General features: G+C 47.3%; 1 long non-coding RNA gene across 1 annotated transcript in view; it reads right to left on the reverse strand.

Moving 5' to 3' along the window:
- The window catches only part of LOC127393526 (uncharacterized), a 156,646-nt gene that overhangs the window by 48,602 nt on the left and 86,347 nt on the right, over nt 1-21,697 (reverse strand). The window lies entirely within an intron of this gene.

Here is a 21,697-nt window from a genome sequence, read left to right on the forward strand (position 1 = left end):
CTCTGGGTATTTTGAGTCAAGGTCATGTCAGCTCAGAAAAAAATTCCCACATCCTTGAGGGTCAAAGGCAAACTGATGGACACCCTTCTATTATGATACCTCGAGATTAGCCAGCAGATATCCTAGTTCAGTTCCCAGACACAGGTGCCACACACCAGTCCTTCCCTACAAGGGCATTTCTAGAAACGACTCAACCTGTGGATTTTCATGATTTCAGTGCCTCAGCCCTAGCAGAGTTAAACCTTCCCAGTTCCCACTGGAGGAAAGCACTTGCTCACATAAGTACAGGCCAAAACCAGCCTGTGAGAGACCAGGCTGTGTGGGAACCTGCTGAGCTGAGGAACTGTTTTGCCCCAGCCTGGACCTGACTCTCCCCAGGAGGTTGGTTCTGGGCACTATTGGGACCCTCCACCCACTTGAATCCTTCCAGGGCCTCCAACTCTGCACATCTCCAATTTCTTGCCTATATCGTGGCTTCTCTGGTCTCTGGGGAAGAGAAAAAATCCCTTGTGGGCTGCTAAAGATGCAGATTCAAGGCTAGACACACACAGAAGGAGACCTAACAGCTGCTGAAAAGAGCAACTGTATATGTGAATCTATGAGGATAAGAAGAGAGGTAGCAAGGTTTATTCATTTCCCCTAGATACACTAAGACAGGGAGATTTTCAGAGGATGCCTGGAATATTTGTCCTCCCAGGTACTGGATACCAGCTGTTTTTCCCCAGACATTGCCAACAGTGATTCCTGAAGAGCAAGGATACGACAAACTCACTCGAGAAGCCAGTAAATCCTCCTTGTTTACCTCTCCTGGGAGTTACCAGAGAACAGAGCTCAGCTCCTTCCCATCAATTCCACTCACTGCCTCCATTACTGTTATTACTGTGATTAAAAAGCAATCGAAGAGAAATCTTCTTCCTGTCCTGAAATTGCTGCAAACATCCCAGTTCCACCGTTTAAGCATGAGAAGAGCAAGTTACAAGCACAGGCTGCACTCCTGGGCTCCGTGACACTAGAGAAAATAATGGAGCTCATCTCCTGAGCAGTCAGAGGCAGAGAGAGCAGGACTGGCCATGCTGGCAGCAGGGGGATGGAGTAATGAACCTCCCAGCTGCAGGGCTGTGTCATTCCTGCTTAGGGAATCCAGTCAGGGCAGCCCCAGACAGCCCATAATGAACTTCCCAGCCTGGAAATGAGGGCTGAGCTCATGCCTAGGTTGCAGACTGAGGACAGCCAGCCCAGCTGGAGGAGACAGGAATACTCCTCTCCCTCTGCTCAAGTAGACCAGAGGGGTTGGGGCTGGGGGCAGGCACCAGTTTGCCATCCCAAAGAGGTCCCTGGGAGTGGAGACAGGGGTGATGGGTCTCTCTGATCCAGCCAGCATATATATCCACCCCACATATATACTCGGGGAAGGTGATTTCCAAGCAGCCACAAGCCTAAGGAACAGCAGCCAGCTCTGACCCCCTGTGCGTGGTCTGCAAACAGTTTAGTGGCCATTTGGAGAAAAGCAAAAGTGTCACACAAATAAAAACAAGTTCAGGTAACTCAATTTCTCATTCTAGAATGCTCCATTATCTGTGCTAATCCAATAGAAACACAACGCACGGACAGATCCTCTTCTTCCAAGTGCAACAATCAGCTAAGAATCCAAGCAAATAGCTCCAAAATATGATAATCTTTCATATTTCATTCAGTGCACTCAATCACTTGGCTTCTGCCACCACAGCAAGACAGGTCACTGTTTTATCTTTGTACATATTAACTATAAAGCTTTAAAATTAACAATTCTTCCGGGGAATAAACAAGAATAATAAAATCTAATTGCTCGTGAACCTTTAAGTTTTTGCAGTGTTTTAATGACATAAATTTGCCACTCTCCTTCACAAAGTTGATGCAGAAATGGAGTGAATTTCCTAACGAGCCAGCATAAAATAGATGCATTCTTAATGAAACTACTGGGATGTTCAAATCAAAGGCTATGATAGCTTCTGAATTTTCATTGCCAAGGATCTGATCTTTCAGGCTACAGACCCTGAAATGCTGCAGCATAACACAGCACTTCCTCCAGACCACGCTGAGGCCAAGAGGCAAAGTGACACCAGTTTCAGACTGGCCATACTGAACACCAGCAGATGTGGCACAACTGGTAATTCTGCTGCCTCAGCCTGTCACAAGAGAAAGCTTTTCCATCTCGTTCAGCTCTCCTGGTCCAGCTCACAGGGCAGTATGATACATTCTGTTGCCTGGCAAAAGTCACAGCACAGTCATCCAGACACTACCCCAAAATGTAACCAGGAGAAATACAAATCTGGTTCAAGAGGTTCTTTTAACTTCAGCTTTGTCCTCTCTGTGGACAGTTAATCGAGCTGCAAATTAACTCAATGGAAGGAATTGCTGAAATAACTCTTCTAAATAGAATTGTAAGGAAATGCCTTACAGGTTGATATTCCCCTTAGAAAAAAAAACAAAAAAACATTTGAGCCAGATAAAACGTGCATGGATAGTTGGGGTAATTCCTTTGCACTTTTTAGTGCACTTAAACTAAGAATCTTTCGCCCTGGAAAAGTTGCCACGCACGGTCAGACAAAGCTGCCTGCAAGTTAGACTAATGTAGGATAAGCTTCTTGCTCTTTCTACTGCTTGTTATGACAGGATTTCAGTTTCTCTCTCTTCATGTTTTGCAAATGAGAGTTTTCAACACTTTCTCCCTGGGAAGGCAGGGAAGCATGGCCCTCCCTCATCAGGAGACAGAGGCACAGGCCAGAGGGAGCAGTTTCCCTGGCATTGCTGATGCTGAACACGGTGCTCTTGGGTATGTTCCAGGGAGGACTCAGAGCAGATCCTGTCAAACTCTACTTGGGACTGTTGGCTCAGGTAAGGTCTGATACCTGATGCTTTCCCAGAGTTAGCCTGTCTCCCTTGGGTTGCAGTGTTGGACAATCTTCCTACAGCTGGCACCCTAAACCAGGTTAGCCTGATGAGCTCTAGGATGAACTTGACAAGTCCTAGGTGCCCCCAAGTCCTGCTGAAGTTGGAATGGGCTAAATGAGCCAACAGATCCTGAGGCACCAGGAAGAGAGTCTGCTTTGCTGCTGTCGGGAGCTGCTCATCACCCCTTGCACCAGCAGCAGCAACTTACATTGATTTTATTAAACAGCCCAGTGCCAGAGCTGCTTGTGAACTGCTGCTGGGTCCCTGTAACCCAGGTGCCACAGAACAGCTGTCCTGGTTTTACAGGGACAGGCACAGAAGGTATTTTTGTGGGATCTAAGGGTGAGACTTGTCTCAAACCCCACAGCAAGAGCATTAGCAGCCTTGCATTCCCTGCTCCAGCAGATTGACAGACCCCATTACCTTTTCTCATGCCGTTTGCCTGCTGTCAGAAGCAAGAAAGCTTCTTAACAGGGAAACCTTTAAAGGCCACAGCCTGCATGTGTGTGCTCTTTTTGTGGAGCTTCCTTCAAAGAAAAGATTTACTTCACATTTTCTCTTCCCACTCGGGACCTCCAGGGGACAGTAGCTCCATAGCCATGCCCTCCTGCCTAGTTATGGATTCTGTGAGTACTTTCTCACTGCAAATCCTGGAGGATTTAATATCCACTCTGTAATCTACTGGCACCAACAGGCATTATCTAACTAAACCTTAAATTGAAAGTGCTGGTCTTTCCATTTTCCCCAAGCCGTTGTGAAAAAGTCGGGTTCTCATAGTCCTGGGTAATTCACTCTTGCTCTAATTAAAAGAAACCAGGCAGCTGCTCCTGGCAAAATCCTCAGCTGGCTGATGCTGTGAGTGCCAAAGGCACCTCAGGACCTGTGTGGAGCTGGTGGGTGGGACAGTGGTACCCAGCTCCCCCAGACTGACTCTGCTTTATCAGACCTGTCTCTGTTCCATCTCTCCATCCACCAGCAGCACGCAGAATTCTCCTCTCCTTCCGTTTGCTGTGGCCCTGATCTGTCAAGTTTTCACTCTAATCAGTCCAGTTTGGGCTCTAATCTGTCAAGTTTTTGGCTCTGCTGGAGCCAAGGGTTGTCACTGAGGGCATCCAACTCCTTGTCCCAGCCCATTACCGAATCCCAGCAGCCGTGATCAGCAAGGAAACTGTCTAGAACCAGGTGGTGTTTGGTTCTGTAAGTGGTGGGAACAGCATCCACAGAAATACCCTCTCCCCACCTCATTTCCCAGGCCCCTGGTGGCAAAAGAGTGGCAACCTGGCTGGGCTAGCAAACACACGTGGCTGGACATGCAGCAGTGAGGGCAAGAAGGACCTGAGATACACATTTAATGCAGACAGACACATTTAAGCCAGTGATGCAGGTTTTTCAACCTTGACCTTTCTGTACCACCATGTGTTTTCCAAGGTAAAGAAACACATTTTCTGCAGTTCTTCCTCCCTCCCATTTGCTATACCCCATTTTGTCTGAACCACCCAAGCCCAAACACCAGCCAGCTTGGTGAGCTCCAGTTTTATTAGGAAAAAAAAACCAGCCTTGGTCCCAGTCAAGCCTTTTGCACGGGTCAGGTTTCCAGAGGGATAAGGTGCAGATTCTGCTCTGTAGTAATCAGCCCCCACTGCCCCCCAGCAAATGGGAAATGGAAACTTTTAGGGGGAAATCAGTCAGATGCAAGAACTAAGAGAGGGTTGGAGTGAATTGTATCCCAAGTCCCTCTGGTTCAGCAACACATCTGACAGTTCCAGCTGCTGTGGTGGAAGATGCCAGCAGACAGATGTGGGATAAGCTGTGTGTGTAAGGAGAGCTATTTCCTCCTGACCCCATCAGTTAGTACTTCAGTACTTCTGTCCTTAATTAACACCACTTTTAGTATTTTTTTAATCCTATTAGCTACATAGCTGATGAGGCTCCCTATGAATGTAACAGCTGAGCATCAGGATGTCTGGTGTATTTATTTTCCCAACACTTATGGCAAATATGAATCCTTATTTTACAGCCACCCAGAAGAGAAGCACAGAGAAAGTGAGATTTGCTTAAGGTCAAAAAAGGAGTTTGTAGCAAGGCAGGAACTTGAGGTCTAATCTCCAGGCAGGAAAGGATTCTTTTCCTCAAACATACCTAATCCCATTTGGAGTCCACTTGTCCCTTAGCTCAGGAGTGTGTGGCACAAGGACTTCTACAAACTAGTCTTATAAAAAGACTTCTCTGAGAACAACTGTTTTGCAGACATCTCACATTTGAGAAGCCCTGGGTAGATGAAAGGTGCTGCTAGTGCAGGGGATGCAGGATTACAGCACAACTCCACCTGAAGAGACTCCAGGCATCACTGGGAACCTTGGCCTTGCCAATCAAGGTGGAAGACACGATGGACACGGGGATTTCCTGCACCCTTTTTGCTCCAGTGTTGCACAATTTACTGGGACAAGGATCATACAGGTCACCTCCTGATCAAAATGAGGGGGTTGGCAAGGCAGTATTGGGGGGTAGGGAGGGGCTGGACTTCAGCAACACACCTTTTGAACTGATGCATGAACTCACCATGGGAAACCAGTGCAGACACTGATACACGGAATATGGTTAATCAAGTTAATATTTGATGTGCATTGCTCAGGACATGATGGAGAGATGGAATAATACACAGAATCAAAGAAGCAGAGGAACCTGACCAGAATAAATTATTTTCTGGGGAAAAAAAAAAATAATAGTATGAGAAAAGGAATATTTTCCTAGCTGAAACATTTATTTTATATATATATATATATTTTTAAGAAAAATAATTTCAGGTAGACGTAATGACTGAATATTCTCAAATCCATTAGTTTCTACTCAAAGAACAGCTGCACAGGAAATATAGGGAAATAATCAAGAAGAAAAACCTCATCCCAGCACACTCTGATGTTCAGTAGGCATAAGGGACTTTTGCCCTTCATAACTAACATAATAAATTTGTCTTTTCATTACCCAGAGAAATGATTAATTTCCATTTGAATCTCCCTGGATGCTTCACTTCCATCACATCTCAGGCTGCAAGTTCCACTGACAGATGTAGAATCACAACAGGGTCTAGGAAAGAAGACTGACTTAGACTCATGAAATGTATGAACAAGGTCACAAATCTCTTTGTGAACAAATAAAAATGCAGAGCTCATCTCTCCAAACAGCAAATCTGGGTACCCTTCCCTGTTACCATGGGCTCAAACTTCTCAGCTTGCAGTGATATCCACCAAGATATTCTACAGTGAACCAGCCATGTAGGAGTTCAAAGCTGGGAGGAAGGTCGGGCAGCACTTTTTGTTGTGTGCTGATGGAGTTATGGCCAGTTCTGTTATGTTAATAATCATTAGAGGGATTTTAAGGTCATATCTTCTCATTTCATAGAGAAGCTGGGCTAAGAGTGTCCACACAGTCACAGTGGCTTCACTAATGAGTTGCAATTTGTTAAAGGAGCCATTCATTTCAATAAGTAATCTATACTTTCCCTGGCAAAGGGAGGGGTAGAGCCCAGAGTCCCTAAGACACTCCTGTCACTTGTGGAGAGAAGAATTTCTCTCCTTCTGCTCAACTAAAACACAAGCTGGAGAAATCACCATGCCAGCACAAACCAATGCCCAGAAGCCAGCCAGCTTCTCCTCTGACAAAATGTGAGGGCCACACACTGGTGCTCTCTGGGTGACCAAGGCTCTGAGACTTTGCCCCCCTGTCTCAGTGTCAGGGAAGGCAGCAGCTTCAGGCAGGTCTCCATTCCAGCACCCAGACAGGTCCTTCTACAAAAGCCCAGCCACAGCAAGGAGTGAGGCTGCCAAGCTCCTCCCCAAGACAACTGCACCTCAAGTGGAAATCACAGAAGCCCTCTTGCTAACCAGCAGGCAGCCCTGCTCCTGCCAGCTAGCAGGTTTCATCTAAATGCACAGACACAGCTGGGCACAATCACACATGGAGCAGAGCCTGAGTTACACCACGGAATGGCAAAATGTCCTGGGAGCCTCACTCTGCCTTCCCCAAAGGAGGAGAAGCTGAATCCCTGCACCTCTAGCAGGCACCAGTTCAAAGGACAGGCAGACCTCAGGGGTGAAACCTGGCCACCCAGTTCTCCTAAGAGCAATGGGCAGGAGAGAGCCAGGATTTCATGGACTCGGAGCCCTAGCTGCCCAGGGTCAAGAGATCAGCTTTGGAAGCAATGGCAAGGTCTCCTACAAACTGAGAGGGCACAGCACTGTGGTTAACACCACAAAAGTGGCTCTTCTGGCTCTGCTGCCAGGCAGTTAGCACCAGGGTGCACTGCCCAGGGCAGCACTGAGCCTGGGGATCACCCAGACCACAGGAAGCAGCCTTGAACCACAGAGCAAAACCTCCCCTGCTGCAGCCAGGGCAGAGGGGAAACGAAAACGAGAAGTGTCTGACCCAAAGGCTGGAGTCATTTGTACCTGGTTGAAAGAAAAAGCCACTGAGGCAGAGTCACACAAAGGGGTCTGTGGTTTTCTTCCTTCTCCTATAAAGACCAGGGGAACCTGGGACTGGAAAAGGTGGAGAAGTTCTGTCATAGTTTACCCAGATTTAGGTCCCTGCCTGTACAGTGGAAGGGGGGGGAGGAAGTGATGCAGTTACAACCATGACTGTGTTTGGCAAACAAAATGAGGGCCCAGGGGTTGCCATTCTGTCTGAACAGCTTGATTTCATCCTGTGCCCATCTCATTCAGCTCGGGGCTCACAGACTCCTTTGTAGAATTAAAATAATAATTATTATCTGGCTGTCCTGGCTAAGATAAGACCAGGTCCTGTTTTGGTTTCAAAACAGAGAATTCCACAAACACTCCTAAGAGCACAAAACAGGGCTCCTAGTGGGAAATGGGTTTCCCCAAGGAGAAATGACAAATATCAGAGAGCTCCAAGTAGCTGCAGAGCAGGGATGGGAGGTTAGATGAGAGAAGAAGTGACCAGATCTTGAGAAAAGTTGTGAAGAACATAGAACCCCCAGACAGACAGCTGCTTTCCAGCTTTTGGGCACCAAACTAGCACGAGAAGTGAAGCTTCTGCATTTAGCATGGCAAGGGGCTGCCAGTATTATGTGCTGTTAAAGCTGAGCAGACTAAGCTCAGAGGGAAAAAGCTAACATTATAGTGGTCAACATGATTACAGCTGGTTTGTGGCTTTGGTGTGGAATCTCCTTTTAATTTCATGAGTTTTAATTGGTAGGAATTATGCCACAGAGAAAACATGGTCTTGGGGCAGATCAAACAAGTTTCCAGCTCAGAGTATGTGACACTTTTCTCCTGTTATTTTCCTTTCAGGGCATTTTTAATTTTGCTGCTGTTCAGCAGTTCAGCTGCTAAGAATTCTTCTGTCTGGAAACAGGTTCCTTGGTGGGACAAAAAGAGAGAGGTGAAGCTCCAGCAACGTGGAAACTCACTTGTGTGCAAGTGGCTGTTTCCTCTTTAAGGATAACTTGAAGTCTGTATTTCATAACAAGTGGGAAAAATGCTTTCTATTTAAAGCAGATGTGTCAAGAGTTCAGGAGAGGAGGATGAAAAGAGATCATGGGAGGAAAGGTTCCTGGAGATGTAGGGATTTGAGAGTGGAGATAGGCTGGCACTTGGGAGAAAAGAAATTACACAGGGCAATTTGTACTAAGAACTATTCTGACCTTAAATCAGTTCTTTAGAGCCTCCCCTGAGGTACCACAGTAATTTCCTTCAGCTTTCACTTAAAGGCCAGACTCTCCTCTAGGCAACCCCTTTTTCACAGGATGTTTGGGTGATCTTAAATGACAATTGCATTACCAGTAAGACCAGTTTCCTTAATTTTTGGCCAATCAGTATGTTACAAACCCTGTTACCTGCCATAGAACACAAGTTCCTGCCTGGAGCTGTTGTTTCAACAGCTTTTAAAGCCCCAAGTCACACTTCACCTTGATGCCAGGGCCAGATCCCCAGCTGGGCTGAGGCTCCCAGACCTCAGAGCCTGTCTGGCCTTAGCCCAGGGCTGCAGAGCAGGATGCTCTTTGTTCTGGGTCACAGCACATCCCTAAGGGGCCAATGTTCAAAAAAGAGCATCTGTGGGTCTAGGTTTTAAGTCTTTCCATGTCTCCACCAGAAGATACACTGCTTTTCTGTGGTGTTCTGAGGATCTGGACACACAGTACTAGAACCAACATGGACATGTACCCCCTTGTCTCTTATCCCTTACCTCTTTTTAAGCAGCACTCATTAAACTGTTCTGCCAGACATTTCTAATTCTAACAAATAAAATAAAAAATACAAAATATAAAATGTAAACTCTATATTAAATTATAAACTATAAAATAAGTCTCTCATTGCACAGTTTCTGTGTTGCATCCCTTGTTGGATCTATATTTATTGTTTATCTTTCAGACATCAACTAGTCACACTATTTACACCCAGGAGCACAGTGATCAGACTGCTGATCACCTTTGAGACCTTCTAAAATTGTATTTCTTTCTCTCCTGTTCCTCTTAATTGAAAGATTCTTGCCTGCCCTCCTCCTTTTCAGCATATCTGAAAACCAAAACCAGACAACCCCACATGTAATTTTATTATTTATTTACTTTCCTAAGAGATGACAGGGATAAACCTCACAGTCCCAGCAGCAAATCAAGAAATCCTGCAGAACAAATATCTAAAAATACTTTTTACAATAGTCATTTGGTATTTACATATCTGCTCCCAGTCACCCCATCTAATGACACCCTGAATCCCACATCCACTTCTGCTGGCAGGGAGTTCCACTGGTTTCATGTCTTGGGTCTGAGACATCTGGAGAGCTCCAGTATAATCCCATTTCTATCTTTGGTGCAGGATGAGGCAAAACCAAAGAGAACTGAATACCCAGGTGAGGAGGAACTTATTTGCCAAGACATCTTCTAAAGCACAGTTGACACCCCAGAGCCCCTGGTTGCAGCAAGTCTGTGCAATTCTTTGAGTCCTGGTGAAGTTACACTGATTTACACCACTCTCTAGGGTAATGCAAAGATTCTCCCATTGCCTCCAGCCTGGATGTTTTATGACCCAGGTCTATTTATTTGTCCTCAGAAACTGAAGTAACCTGCCCTATAAATCATAGCAAAGGGAGGGGACATTTTTCTCCTCCTTCCAGAAGGCTTTACATTCATCAAAGTTAATTGTAGTCGGCCATTAGCTCCCATAAATAATCAGATACATTGCTGAGACACAGAATAAATCCACTCAAATTATGCTAACGAGGAGGATTTTGAAAAAGTTTAATCAAAGTTTTGATACGGAATCACAATCAGCAGAAAACTGCCTGTTCTGAAAGCTCATCTGTCTGCAGACATCACAAAACCCCCCAAAAGCAGGAAACAGTGGAAGCTTCAAGTGTTGCAAAATCAAATCAGCAAGGCCATGGTCTCCTTTCTGTATCTTTAGGTCTGTATTTACATTGTCAGCAGCAGTACTATTGTCTTCCTGCTGCCTAAACAGGATCCTAGGAGTGAGGGGATTTAAGCACAGGATAACAAGGTTTTGGGCACCTTGGCTTTATACTGTCCTCATCCCAGTGCCTGAAGGGGCTCCAGGAAAGCTGGGGAGGGGCTTGGGACAAGGGCAGGGAGGGATGGGATGAGGGGGATGGATGAAAACTGGAAGAGGGAGATTGAGGTGAGACATGAGGAGGAAATTCTGGAGTGTGAGGGTGAGGAGAGCCTGGCCCAGGTTGCCCAGGGAAGCTGTGGCTGCCCCATCCCTGGCAGTGTTGAAGGGCAGGTTGGATGGGGCTTGGAGCAACCTGGGCTGGTGGGAGGTGTCCCTGCCCATGCAGGGGGTTGGAACTGGATGATCTTTCATGTCCCTTCCAACCCAAACCATTCCATGACTCTTGCAGAGTAAGGAAGAGCAGCACTCACCTTTTTTGGGCTTCCCTCCCTTAGCCTGTAGCTCCAAACACCAACTGAAATTCCATTCATTACCCCTAAAAGCAAGCTCATTTTTTCAGGTCAGCTCCCATTCTATCTTACTAACTTTTTATATGAAGATGGGTGCTTCACAAAGCCAGGCTTGTCTCCTTCCCTCTACACAGCAAGGAGCAGAAATGGGATATTTCTTGACCAGCCCATATTCCCCCAGTCCTTACTGGAAAATTAAACCCACCAGTGCCTCCTCCTGCTGCCAGTGTTGCTGCAGCACCAGGAAATCACCCACGTAGACAAAGCTCCCAAACAATTTCTGTGAAGCAGCTGATGGGACTGTAATTTCATGCCTTATGATGTCAGGGAGTCAGAGCAAACTGAATTAGAAGAGGAAAAAACCCGAAAGAAAAAAGAGGGGGGTGTGGGTGGGTGTGTATCTGTATGTCTGGGGAAAAAAATGATGACTCAAGTGTCCTCGTGCCCCAACAATGGAAGTGTCTGCTTTTGATGAAAAAAGGGATTCAGAATGTGCTGAGAAAAACCAGGAGCATGACCAGGAAGGAATCTAGCTGACAAATTACATCACGAAAAGCTCCTTCCAGGCACGGGAGACAAGGAGTTGCAGTTCTGATTGAATAGACTTGTTAATAAAAATACATTGAACAACAAATGGAATAGAGAGCAAATCCTTTCAAATATGATTTCAGTCCTGACTTAAACTCGTGGCTTTATTTATGAGTTCCTCAGTCCTTGCTCGATCAGCAGGACAGTAGAAGAAAAGAAGAGGAGAAAACCAACTGCATCATGTCATGTCCCTCCCCAGGTGTGACACTCATCTAGCTGCAGGGGCAGAGGTGGCAGGAATAAGCCATGGCAGTTCCAAAACATCTTTCCCCCTCAGCTGCTTTAAAGTGAGAGCATGTTGTCCTGGAAGTGGAGGCAGCCAGAAGGCAGGAAATCTTGGTCCCTGTGCACAGCTCTGCCCCATGGCCAGCCAAGGTTTCACCTTTCTAGCCAGGTCTCAGCCCTTTGTTTCTTCTGCTTGTGTGTTTTTCTCCCACATCCACACTCCAGAAGTGGGTGGCATGTTCCCACTGTTGGATCCAGTGGCTAGAGAGCTCTGTTAGCCAGGATCAGGAGCTCCATTGACAGGAAGGTTCCTCACTCCGTGGTGCCTCTTTCCAAAGGGGTTTTCAGGGGACTTTTTCTCTAAAGCACCAGGACTAAGTGACTTGCAAACCTCCAGCACTGCACTTGTGCATTTCACAGGTTTGTTGTTTCCCTTTGCTGGAGTCATACCAGCTCCTCAGCTGTGTAATGAACATGCCACCACTGAGCCTCATTAGCACCCATTTCAGGGGCAGGATTTAATTTTCAGCTTTGGAAAACACCTTTAGTGTCATGTGGGGAACATTGGAATTGGGCCACAAGATGGGGTGAGGGGAGTGGTAAGGCACTGCAAGGTGGCAATGAGAAAGGCTGTAAATTGTGCAGGGCTGGAGCTGCTTTAAGGTGAGGCTGTAATTTCATCTCTTAAGTTGCCAGAGAGTCACAGCAAACTGAATTAAAATGGAAAAAATTGAAGGAAAAAAGGTCTAAAGATGTAAGGCAAAAAGATGGACATATATGCATCTATATCTGCATCTCTGAACACTTGGCACTCACAGGCCTCTGAGTCCCATTAGTTTTCCAGTCCTGGACCCAAGGTCTGCCTGGACTTCTCTCTGCTCTGCCCAGCACCTCTCCAGTCTGACCCACAGGGAGTTTCAGTGACCACGGGATGAGAAACCCAAGAAGAAATCCAAGTGCATTTCCAAATTACTCCCTCAGCCCCCCCTGCTCACACTTGGTGAGGCCGTTTTTCAGCCTCTTCCACCCTGACAAACTCCTGCTCTCCAGGGCCCGTTTGCCATCTGAGCCCCATTTGCACATTGCTGAGCTTAATGGAGCAGAGACTGTGCACAGGAGCAGGGTGAGGCTGGAAGGAGATGGAGCACTTCAGAGCACTCCCCTTGCATGCCTAGAGGAAAACTTGAGCTTCCTGCAATCCTTCATCCACTGATCCTGTGCTGGAGAACAATCCTGTGGTTCTGGTGCCAGCTCCCAGTGCTCCCATCTCACTGAACCCCATTACAGAACCCACCTGAGCTGTCCTGCCCCAACTGGCACTTTTACTCTGGTCTCAGACCACTGAGACTCACACTGTCAAAAAAAACCCCTCTGTCCTTGGTTCATGTTGCTGTCTGGGCTGCTTTTTGCTACCTTCTTTGGCACAGAAACACGGTGAGCACCACTGGAGGGCCCACAAGTTGTTTGAAGGAGTCACTCCTACACTTGCCAACCCCTGGAGTTAAAATATAATGAGTTCTATAAATAATAAATAAACCAGCAATTCTTTTTCATGTCTTCAGAAAGGCTGTTCTCTAAGGCCACGTAGCTTTTAGAATTTTTAATGGCAGGGGAAGGGGGGAGCTAGAGAGTTTTTCTTCTTGATTTGAAAGATAAACACATGATTTGCAGAGGTGAAGCTTCCAGAAAAGAGAAATCCAGAAAGTGAAACCTGATCAAATCATCTCTTTCAGTCCAGTACTAAGACTGAAGGAGGAAATTGGACAAAGCTTTGCTGGAAGCTCCTAAGAGAAATATTTACTCCCAACAAACAGATCAAGGTTTTTTTGGTTAATGCATCTACAGAGGGCAATTTGAACAATTTCTTTACATGCAAAGGGGTGTTTGAAATTCTGAGCTCAGTGTCTGAGACATCTACAAACAAGGCAACTGCATGGGGAAGAGAAAACTGGTAAGTACTTCTTAGCATGGGTCTTGGGAGCCTTTCTGTGCTGGGGAAACAGGAGAGACTGCCTTTAGGTCATGCAGAGCAAAGGGTGTTGCTACAAATCCCCCAAATCTGAAAGATGAATAAACTAGGGCAGTTCCAGCAAAATGTCACTGATGAAACTGGCACGTCTGAGTTGAGGAAAAAGCAAGAGAAAAGCTGATATGGCAGCCCCAGGTTGTGTCTCAGCAAAGCCTGCTCTGCCTGCTGCCTCCCTAATGAGGCATTTTACAATGCTGATGAGGAAATCCCCTGGTGGAACAGAAGCACCAGGGTGGGGACTGAGACTGTGCTGAAATTTATATCCAGGAAGATGAAGGCTGGCACACCAGAAAGGGAACAAAGGCAGGGAAATGGAAGGGAATCAAGTTGATTCCTCAACATGTGCAGTGTTTATAGACCAGTTTGAGTTGGAAGGGACCTGAAAGATCACCTAGATCCAACCCCTGCATGGGCAGGGACACCTCCCACCAGCCCAGGTTGCTCCAAGCCCCATCCAACCTGCCCTTCAACACTGCCAGGGATGGGGCAGCCACAGCTTCCCTGGGCAACCTGGGCCAGGGTCTCACCACCCTCACACTCCAGAATTCCCTCCTCATGTCTCACCTCAATCTCCCTCTTCCAGTTTTCATCCATTCCCCCTTGTCCTCTCACTACAAGCCCTTGTAAAAGTGTTTTTACTTCCAGCAGCCCCTCCTCCCCCCAGATAACAAGCCAAACTAATACACAGGCCTGTGTTTTTTATTTATGAGAAATTTCTTTTCAGTTACCCCTGATCCAGCAGAACCTTTCTTTCTGCTTGTGTTTCTCCTAAACATCAGCACAACATGCTAATCCTACAGAACAACATTAAGGTAATCAATGTGATTATGCCCACGAGAGGACATCAGCCACTGTAAAACCACACGGCCAAAGGGACCCAGCAACAGAACAAAAGGAAGCACAGGAGCTCATTTTTGGCTTTGTTATGTTCTCCTGTCATTTTCTATCCATGTACTATGTATAATAGAAATAGAATAGGACCCTTGGGCATTGCCAAAGACAGGCAGCATTCTGTTAAGGCCAAATACTTGAGGGAGACCCTCTAACTTAAGTATTTGCTCTTCAGGCAGTTTGAAAAACATACCTGAAGCTGAGTGGCCTGTTGAACCCCAGGGAAGTGCTGCCCAGGCTGTCAAGCAATGTTTGGCTGTCTAATTCCCTGAAGACTGGAGGTGATCAAGCCCAGCCCATTACTGCTGCACCAGGTGGTGTGGACAGAGCAGAACCCAGGTGGTGTTGTCCCAGGACAGCCTTGCTGCAGGGACTGTCAGAGATTATTAGCACAGCCCAGAGGCCTGGCTGCTGAACACCAAGCACAAGCATCTCCTCCCACTTGAAAAGGCTTGAAACAAACAGAACAAGGATGAGGATCTGAGGTCTTGAAAGCACTTCCCCAGACAACTCTAAGTGTGGCTCCCACAGCCATACCTGCACGAGCCCTGCTCTGATATTTGGAGAGACTCTTTGTGGAATGACTCATTTCCTGCCAGTTTGGGAAAAACCTGGGGTTTGCTTTTGAAGGCATCAATTTTTCTTTCTGGAGAGCTGCAGAATGCAGGAGCTGGCAGGGGGGGTTGGTCTCAGATGGAGCTGTGTCTGCACTTGGGGTTGCTAAGCAGGTTCTTCCAGCCTGATCATGGCTCTGATGGCAGCTCCCAGCTGCCCTGCTGAGAAAACTTCTCTTAAAAGTTCCCCTTTTGGGGGTGAGCATCTCCCAGTCTGCACAACCAGTCCCTCCAGCCTTTGTTTTCTTTTTTAAATCTCCCATTACTCTTTCTCCTAAAAGCTCTGAGATGGTCCCCAGAGGCCACATAAGAAAACAGAAATAGAATGAAGATTAAAATGCTGATCTAAAGCTGCTAATGCCCCTCAGGAATTACACAAACATCCACTTGGAATGAGTCCCATCTGGATAACAGCAAGAAGTGCTCAAGAACAACCTTGAAGGTTAGTTAACATATTAGCTTTCTCTAGATCTCCTTTCCTGTTTGACTTTCACCCCTTTTCACCAGCATTAACAAATGGCTTTGGGACCACAAGCTCTGCCAGAGGTCACAGGGCCTTAACCAGGTGAAAGCTGCTCCTGCTCTGGGGACTCTATGAGCCACCCATGGGCTGAGAAAGCCTGGACACCTTTCCAGGACATGACCATGACTGGCCAAGTCCCCTCACCTCCCTGCATCTAACTGTTTTCTCAGAGGAGGGAGGGTCCTAGCATAGCTAGGAAGCCAATGCCATTTCAGAAGGGCTGGACTCAGATTTTTTTCAGGAACAGGGAGAGCTGCCCAGGTGAACAGGAGAATTTGGCTTGGCCCTTAATTACCATTAGAAACTTAAAAGGCCAGGTTCAGCTCTGGCAGTGGAAATACCTCTGGCACAGAGGGGTGTGTGTGCTAACCACCCAGCAACCTCACCTGGCTGCTTTTTAAACCAGCAGAGAGAAAGGGACACTTCTGATGTCTGATTTGTCTCCTCCTGAAGCCAACTCCTTGCCTGACTCACCCCAAGCTCTGCTCAGGACAAAGCAGGGTGCCACCCTCCCTGCTCCAGCTCTCTCCTGTCTGCAGGCAATTCCCTCTGCACTTCAGCAGATCATCCCGTGCTCTTGTAATGCTTTTGGTTTTGTGATGGGTTTTTGTGTCAGCACACACATGTCAAACCCAAGCAGGAATGTGAACCTTTAGCCAGATTAGCCTGGCTTTTATTTCTTCTGGCTGGGACGTGCACTCCAGCCCCTGGCTGACATGATATTAATTGCTTCTGTTTCATTATCTTTACTTACAAGGAGGGGGGGGGATGTGAAATCAAGAAAGCCTTGCAAACATGTTTTATATCTCCCCTTTGATTCCTCACCAGCCTGTTCCAGCACCAATACCCTCTTTTAGCTGGTAACCCTGATGCTTCTTGCCCCTTGGGGAGGGACACTGACTTCTGTGCTCCCACCCTCCCACTGGGAAGCCACAACCAACTGTCCATAAACTCCTGGTCTATGCACTCGGGTTTATGGGGTCAGGGTGGCTGCTGGGATCAAACTGGGATGCAGCAGAGGGTGCCCATGGTACTGGCCTGTTTGTGCCTTACTTCATTTTGGAGTAATAAAAGAAGCAGCTTCCAGATGCCTCTTGCTGCCTTTCCGTGCTGGCAGGTTATTTATATGCAAATTTCTTGTCTGTGTTTGTTGCTTATAAGGATGATAACAAAAACCTTCCGTGGAGATGGGCTGTGGGAGAGGCATGCAAGGGTCTTTGGATCCAACCAGGAGAGTTCCTACAGTGCTATTCACATCCAATTAGACATTTTCAGGTAGGAAGGGGTACCTCTGCACTGAGACACAGCTCATTAAACTGGGATGGCAGCTGGGAGCAGGGGAAGGCAGGGGAGAAAAGCCCCTGGAGTTAGACCCTGGTGAAACACCAGCCCTTGCCCACCTCAGGGTCAGTGGTCACCCTTTCCTATTGCAGTAGTAAGAACTGCACCACGTGGGATCCCTGTTCGGATCTTCCAGTTTCTCCAGAAACTCCTGGGCTTCATTTGTGTTGCACTGGGACTTGGGACTGCAGGGAAAGCAGCTGAGCCCTTCCTGCCCTACCCTGCTATGGGTGTCCCTCTCCCTAGAATCACCCACCTCGTGTTCTTTCCCTCCTCAGAAATCTGCACAGGGACCAAATGAACACCTTCCCAGTCTTTTTTTTTGTCTCTATTTTCTGTGATGCATGTAGAAGGAAAGAAAGAGGGAAATTACTCCAAGAAGGAGGGAAAAGATCAGCAGAAGAGTCCAGCTAGACAGAGCAACGTTGGCCAGCAAATAAAAGCCAAGACTAAGCTCAGAAACACACCCCTCCTCCCTCCCACCACCTGATGAAAGTCATACTAACAAGCAAGATAAGCAGTCCTTCCCCACTTCACCCTCCAGCCAGTCCCATCTCCCACTGCTCAGCAAATGCCTTTTCCATGGGAACTGGACCTCAGCAGTGCTTCAGTCAACTCTAGGCTTGATTTGCCTGCAGCTTAAGCCAGGTGAGATCAGTAGCCATCCCAGAAACAGGAGCTTGGCTGTGCTGGCATTACCTCCACCTCTAACCAGCTCCTCCAAGCACCTGCTTGGGCTCCATACCCTTCTGGCTGGCCACACCACTGCTCAGCCCCACCAGCCCTGCCAGCTGGCCAGATGCCTGGGCTTGGAAGAAACAAGCTGCTTGTAGTGTTTTTTTGTGCTGGTGATATGGCAACACTGGCAGAGATTGACAAGCACTGAATCTGCTGGTTCCAAAGAGGTGTGATGATCACTGCAGGATCCATCCATCCTCCACAAGTCCTGTTTTCAGTTGCAATTTTAATTACAGATTAAAACAGGAGTGTTTGTGTCAAGTAGGGCCCCCAGCCAGGCTGACACAAGCAGCTGGTTTGGTTTACTCATTTCCTGTCCTCCCTCTACCTCTTGGCTGCTGAGTTATTGATCTGTCTTCCCAAGACATGGGGCTGCCAAGCCCTTGCTGCTCATTTTAGCATTTGTTTGGCATTTTGGAGCTTTCTCATAGTCCAGAGAAGCAACCTGCAAACATGCAGAGAGCCAAGTCCTTGTTTCCTTTCAGGGCTCTCCAGCAAACAGCCTTGCAAAGAAACCTCTGAACAAGTGTCTTCACCAGGGCCCTGCCTCTGTAGCCCATCATGATAAACTGCCCTTGCTCCTGCCTCGTTTCTGTGTTCACTCTTTATCTCCTGGCATGTTTAAATTAAACTGAGGAGAAGACAGGCTTTCTACTGAGTCCTTATTCTTCTCTCTGCACCACAGGGATTGAACTACATCTGCAGCTCCTAAACAAAACCACTGTACAAGCAAAGTATTTATCTCATTTACAGCAGAAATCCCATTAGAACATCATCATCAACAACTCTGATGGTACTGAAGTATAAATGGGCCCCAAATCTCTATATTCTGATCTTCCCTCCCTCTTTTTTTTCCCCCTCTAAATCCCTGCCTCCTCAGAGCCAGTGTACTCTGGGAACTAATCCAGATTAACACTTAAACTGCTGTGACAAGGAGAAAGGATGTGTGAATAACCAAGGAAGTGCTGATTTCACACATGTCTGTAAAGGCTGAGCAGAGGAGAGGAGGGTCTGGGTCAGGATGCCATCCTTTGTGGTTCAGAAAGCCTCTTCAGCTTCAGCCCATGATTTCTGGGGACAGGAGAGCTTTAGCCTGGCAGAGATGTCCCAGGGAGACAGGCAGGGATTGTCACCTGGCTGCCTGGGGTCTCTCTTTCCTCCAGAGGGATACAGAGCAGAGAGCTGATGGCAGAATGGATGGTCTGTGGGGCAGGGTCAGACCTGCACACCTCTGACACTGGGATGGAAACCTCTCCCCTCTCAGGTTTTGCCCCACAGCTGCCGAGTGAGCTCCAGCAGAGCCAGGCAGAGGGAGCTGCAAATGAGCCTGCCTGGCTTGGGTTGTTATCCTGGAGAGTGACTTCCCCTGCAGAGATGGGGACTGTGATCTCTGGAGGAACCTGTCAGATAACCCTGGGAGCTGCACAGCAATTTCTGCTGGCAGGGGCACAAGATTTCACTTCGATGACACTTGCTTTCTTAATATTTTAATCATGCTGTTAACCTCCAGACTGGAGGGACACAGGCTGCTGCCACCCTTCCCACTGTGCCTTCCACAAATGGAGCCTGCAGCAGCCACCAGCCTGACAGCACACACAGCTCCCAGGTTTTCTCAGCTCATGCATCACAACCACACAACCTGCCAGAGACCAAGGGAGGGGCCAATTTCCTGCCTCTAAACTCAATGGTGCTCGTCTAGTATATAGGCAGAAAAGCAGTACATAGGAAAGAAGGAGAAAAGTCAAGGTGGAGGCAGCCAGGGCTGCAGGAATCACCCCTGCATTCCTCAGCAGCTGCAGTTTGCTGAATGCCACAACACTTCTGCTTTCCAGCCAGCCTGGTGCTGCATGCCCAGGAAGGACTGGTCATCAAGGCATCAGAGAAAGGCAAGAAATAGACTCATAGAATGGTTTGGGTTGGAAGGGAAATGAAAGATCATCCAGTCCCACCCCCTGCATGGGCAGGGACACCTCCCACCAGCCCAGGCTGCTCCAAGCCCCATCCAACCTGCCCTTCGACACTGCCAGGGATGGGGCAGCCACAGCTTCCCTGGGCAACCTGGGCCAGGCTCTCACCACCCTCACAGCCCAGAATTCCCTCCTCATGTCTCACTTCAGTCTCCCCTTTGTCCTCTCACTGGACCCATAGAGCCCAGTTCATGTCCAAATGACATGTCCAACCCACAGCAGTATTTATTGTCTGACAAATCCCTTCCTATTCCAGCAAGAGGAAATTTTTGGTCATGTCCTTTATCTAATTTAGTTTTCTTCCCTCGAGGTTACTTCACCTTGGGAGCTTTTGGTCTTGTTTTAACTGTATTATCCTAGCGTGCATGTGTCCCAGGGAAACCTTTCCAAGATTCATGAGTAGAGAGGAGATTTTCCAGATGCTTGTGGACACATCTATTATGGGGCTACATATTTGCAGGGGACTATATCTGATGAGCCAGATGATTGCTTCTAATCCACAGTCCTGTTGTATTTGCATAAGCTGAAAATTTACATTGATCATACCCAGGTGGTGTGTTCATCTGATGCTTGTTCTGTTCATAAGAGCAGTCAGACTGTCTCAGAACGTGCAAATGGATATGAAAGAGGAACCCATTCTACAGCAAAGAAGTATTAAATGCTTTCCTAATTCTGTAATTCAACAACCAGAGAGAAGAATACAGTAATGAACTGAGTTTTCCATGTCTAACTTGCAGCTTCATGAGGTATTTCCTAGGTGAAAGAAGCAAGCAAAGCTCTGAGGACTCAACCTCACCAGGCTGTGCAGATCAGCACTGGGCTGAGCCAAGGGATGTGACAGAGCAAGTGGGAAGGCAACAGCAAGACATCCCAAGCTGCTGTTTGGTCTGGCAAGTGGGGTGTACCAGTCCTAGATGACAGAAGATTGCAGGCAGGTGCCTGGTGGCTCACAGAGACGGGGCAATAAATCCTTCCTGGCACTGACTGCACTCCTGCTCTTCCCATTTGGGCAGGGAGAGAATTGAACAGTGTCACTAACAGGGACAAAATTGTAAGGTTCATTTAGAAGGCAATAAAGAGGAAATTTTCAATTTCTTGTTAAAATCACAACATAATAATTCTTTTGTAGTGCTTTCAACGGGGGAGCAGGAGCCAAAGGGACCAGAAAGCATTTCAGTATCCAGCTCCACAACTGGGAAAGGTGCCTGTGCTCTGAGAGAGCAGCTTTGGGACCCCAGTGGGCAGAGGACTTCAAGCAAACATAAGGATCAGGGTATGTTTTCATTCCCAGCTGTGACCATGGCCTCTTTACACTGTAGCACATTCTAAATGGATCACAAAAATACCCGTTTTCTTAAGGAGTTTAAATTATCCTAAAGGAAACAGGACCTTGTGTTATCACTGGGAAAGAAAGCCCCCTCCTGGCATTAGGTGACATGACCAAGGCCACATCTGTAACCTGTGGCAGTACAAAAATCTGACTCCAGGCTGGGAATCAGCCTGGGAATTTTACATTCATGGTGAAGGTAAAATCAGGCTCCTGCACTGTTTGTATCTGCTTATATATCCCAGAAAAGCCTAGAAATGTGTGCATGCTCACACCTCAGCAGGGAGGATACCTGTGACAGGATTCAGGTCAAAGCTCTGCCATTAATTCCTGTTGGTTCCTTGCATGAAATGGCTGCAATTTCAGGAGCATTCCTGGAAAGCTGGAGCAGATATTAGGCGTGTGTGCAAGCATGGATTCAGGGTCTTTCAGTCAGTATAGGTTGGTATGCATGAGTGAGGACAGGGTCCTGGGGAGGAGATGAATAAATCCACGTGCCAGAACTGAGGAGTCATGGATGGAACAAGCACATAAGCAAATGGTGCCTTTTGTAGTGCCAAGCAAAGTAATCACAGGCTTTCTCAGTT

The sequence above is a fragment of the Apus apus genome, chromosome 22, assembly GCF_020740795.1.
Source record: "Apus apus isolate bApuApu2 chromosome 22, bApuApu2.pri.cur, whole genome shotgun sequence".
Taxonomy (NCBI): domain Eukaryota; kingdom Metazoa; phylum Chordata; class Aves; order Apodiformes; family Apodidae; genus Apus; species Apus apus.